This window comes from Mustela putorius, unplaced genomic scaffold, assembly GCF_011764305.1.
Source record: "Mustela putorius furo isolate JIRA1106 unplaced genomic scaffold, ASM1176430v1.1 tig00004033_pilon_pilon_pilon, whole genome shotgun sequence".
Lineage (NCBI taxonomy): Eukaryota > Metazoa > Chordata > Mammalia > Carnivora > Mustelidae > Mustela > Mustela putorius.
In genome coordinates, this window is record NW_025422169.1 from 1,697,619 (window position 1) to 1,701,678 (window position 4,060).

The 4,060-nt window shown below is 39.5% G+C and overlaps 1 pseudogene; it reads left to right on the plus strand.

Annotated features, from left to right (window-relative positions):
* The first annotated feature begins 567 nt into the window (after positions 1-567).
* LOC123389799 lies at positions 568-734 on the plus strand (annotated as a pseudogene).
* Positions 735-4,060: the final 3,326 nt, after the last annotated feature.

Here is a 4,060-nt window from a genome sequence, read left to right on the forward strand (position 1 = left end):
GTTATCAGCAAAAAGGTTAATCCAATTGGAGCTTGCTTGACTATACACAAAAGCAGAACTCCAGGCTTGAGGGTCATAAAGTCAAAATTGCACTTCTTAGTATCATTTTTCAAGAAGCACTTTGAGACGATCAAGGTGAGGTCTCCTTCAATATCTTCTTTTTTTATTGAAATAGAAAATTCTTCATCTCCTACAGAAAATTTCCATAGAAAGTTCACAGATCATCAACACGAGAGAGTCACTTTGCAATTTCAGAACAATTTGTTTTAAAAACCCAATTCCTAACAACTTCAGGTGGCAATTGTTTTGGCTAATGTAGGCATTATGAGAGAGTCTTAAGCCACATCTGTTACAAACATCTTGCGAAGGTAAACCAGAATTCAGGGAGTTCCAATCATCTCATTTGCCCAATATGCTTACCAGTGAAGGTAAAGAAGTCGACTATATGAAATACCTATCAGTCGAAGGAGGTCTTGGGAGAACAAAACATGCTTATACTTGTATACTTCATAGAGTTCGTAATCTAAGATTGACATATTTGAGTTTGGGATTAAGAATTGGAAGATAATTACTTCCTGGCCTTTTGGCTAATATGAGGTTCTTATGTGTTTAATATCTGATATGTCCTCTATCCAAGGACAATACATTAAATAGATTTTTGGAGCAGGGAGTTGGAATAAGGAGGCTACTCTTGGCCCTGGTGTTGCAATACTTCCAGGAATGGTGCAGGCCCTCAGGGGCAACAGTAGTGGTGCAAATGGCAGGGTGGTTTTGGCTTTTGAAGTCACCCCATGGGCCTATGCACAGAGGAGATCCAGCGGTTTGCTTCTTGTCCTGCAGCAGGAGCTTGGCAGGAAGCCAAGTAGCCAGGTTCTAGCATCCCTGGCCTGAGTACCAAAGGCCTACCTAACACATGGGACAGCTGACCTGTGTGTGTATGGCAATCAGGACAAGCCTCGCCACACTCCATCCACCCCAGAAAAGTCCCAGCCTCCATCCGTCCGCATGTGCCTCCATCTCTTCTCTGTGTCACTCCCCCTACCACTTAAAAAAAAAAAAAAAAAAGGAATTGGAAGATAGATATAGGATCGCAGATGATAGAGCATGAAAGAGTTAAACATATTGGTCAGTTCATCCTTTCGTTGCTAGTTTAACAGACTTCAACCAGTCTCAATTTAACCTTGTGTTAGTTATTGTAGTATCTAGTAGGGGATCATAATATCTAGAAATTTGCCATGTATATTATCAGAAATATGACCCAGTAAACAAAATTGTATCTCTTTTTGTGAAACAAACCTACCTATAATTCCTCCTCCTTATTCACAAAGCCCTAGGACAGCAGTGTTCGTTGTTTATGACATGAGACTTAATCATTGTATTTATCGCTACAAATAGATCTGTGGTCCAATATAGACACTCTTTGCACAAGAGATACATTGAAACAGCTATTTCTAGGTGTTCCCATTGCTTAAATGGGAACTGACACTTGAGAAACTTTAAAAGTTAATGAATCAGGAGCTCCTGAGTGGTTCAGTTGGTTCAGTGTCTGACTCTTGGTTTCTGCTCAGGTCAGGATCTCAGGGTCCATGGAGCCCCACGTTGTGCTCCATGCTCAGTGGGGAGTCTACTTGAGGATCCTCTCTCCCTCTCCCTCTGCCCCCTCCCATGTGCACATGTGCTCGCTCTCTTTCTCTCTCTCTCTAAAAAAAAAAAAAAAAAAAAAAAAAAAAGTTAATGAGCCCAATTAAAATACTTGAAGTCTTTTAAAAGCTACAATGAGTTCTGAGCCAGCAAGATTATACGGGAAACGGAGTACACCCTTAACTCACCTATAGGGCGAATGTGTAGACAGCCCGGCTCCTGAACCACAGGAAAAGGAATCGCAAAAGCAAACCTTAGGAATATTCATTCAAACAGGACAAGCTTTTTAGCAAAGAAAAGTTAGGATTTAATATCAGGAAAGATTGTATCTTAAAAAAGTTCACTTGGTCAGCCCAAGGCCATAACTGGTAACATTGTCCTGTTGCCAGATACATCCCTACCGTAAAGATGGTAGATCTTTAGATTTAGCCATTCGCTCATTCACTTATTTAACTAGCTTCTACTGAGTGCCAGCAAAATGCTGACACGGGGAAGAGTCTGATAGAATGATGGTGCGCTAAACAGACAGGACTCACATTCATTAGCTTTCACTGTAATACGAAGGATGGATGTGATCCCAAGCATTCTGATCCCAGAGCCCCCCTTTCTAAATTTCATTATATATCATCAAAACAAACATGCAGAGAATACAACTTTAACCTCTTTTTAGGTATATCTTTCATTTTCCAATGAATCCTTGCTAGCAGGCCACCTCTCAGAGAGTTGTCTCTTATGTTCCTTTACCCTCAACCATTCATTTACATTTTCCTTCCCACAAGCAAATCTTGAAACCAGAATCAGGTTCTCCTGCTGGCCACGCCAGTTCCTGACCCAGCTCACCACTAAAATATAAAAAGTCTATATTGAAGGTCTCACAGTCAAAGCATTTTCTCTATCATGGTTTTAACTCTGTGTTCTGATACCAACATTATAAAGGCTAGGGGAAGGCCCATTGTATGTGAGAAACAAAAACAATGTATTAAAAAAAAAATCCACTGGTTCTTATTCCATGTGTAGAATTTTGATACTAAAATAATGTCTTGAAAAATTGAAAGGAAATGAAGCCCACTAAGTTTCTAAAAAGAAGCAACAGTCCTTTCTAGATTCACTGAAGCCTGATGTATGACAAGCTTCATTTCAAACATGCTTTAAAAACATGATGTAACTCTGACAAGTCAGACTTTGTAACTTGGCAGAGGCAAAGTTTTCTAAATGTATTTATGTATGTGTTGGGTGTAAACTGTTACTGTACTGGGAAACTTCTTGAAAGGGATTTTTATAAGTCTCATCTTGTCTCTCTCAAGTGGCTGTTAAAAATAGAGAGTTTATTGGCAACTATTTTTCCTTGTGTTAGAGAAGGATTAGCTTAATCCTGGTAAAATATCTTAACACTTCACTATATTCAATTTTATACAACTAAACTTTCATTATGCATAATACTAAAATAACTGCACCTATCCTAAGTGATTCAAAAGTTATACATTTGTCAGGTTTGTTTTTACAGACCTATGAAACTTAAGCACTGTTCTCTAAGTGAGGTGACATTCTGCCTTCCTAGCTACACCTGACCTATTTTAATTTTGGAGTAAGGTTTATTTCTTTTGTTTTTTTTTTTTTTTTCCTATAAAATGTTAGAGACTTCTCCTGTGTATTTAATACAGCATGATTGAATGAGTCAAGAAAGCGTTGCAATCTTCACTCCAGTGCCCAATTTACAAAGCTATTTGAGATCCTCCTTTTTAAAATAACCATTTAGAGTTAGGATATTTCTGTTACATACTAGAGCTGATCTCCTTTCCAATTATATAAAGTCCAAATGTGACATTTTTTCCCCCCTCCCACATTCTGGGCCGGTCCAAAGCTAAGTTCAATGGGCAAAATGTGTCCTGATTCCCCATCAATACATTAAGCTTCATTTTTTTTTCCTTTGGTGTTTCCTCTGCTTTTTTCTCCTCATTCAAAAATATCTTTTGCCCTTCCAGGAGCAAAACCTGATATCAAGAAATAATCTGCCTTTATTTCCAGATAGGACAACTTGCTTTCCCTCTCATAGGAGTATTTGTCTTGCTAAACCTTATCTCTACTCTTCACATGAAAGAATGTGTCCTTGTTAAAGAACTTCAGAGTTGTTTCTCCCTTGCGTAAAGGCATGCACCTTGTAGCCTCATGATCTGGACCTTGGAACATCCAAGGTCAGTGACGGGGAAAGAGAGACATGGCAGAATCCCACTGGCTCTTTCTCACCCTCCCAGAGCCCTTTCTTCCTCTCCCCGTGCCTTGGCAGCACACATCAGGTGCCTCGACCCAATTACCAGGGAAGTTATGAAATGTTGGCTGATCAACAATGATCTTGGCTTCTTTGGGTACCCTGGGATCCCTTATTCCTACACAGAAAACACACCCATCTCCCCATGGTAGA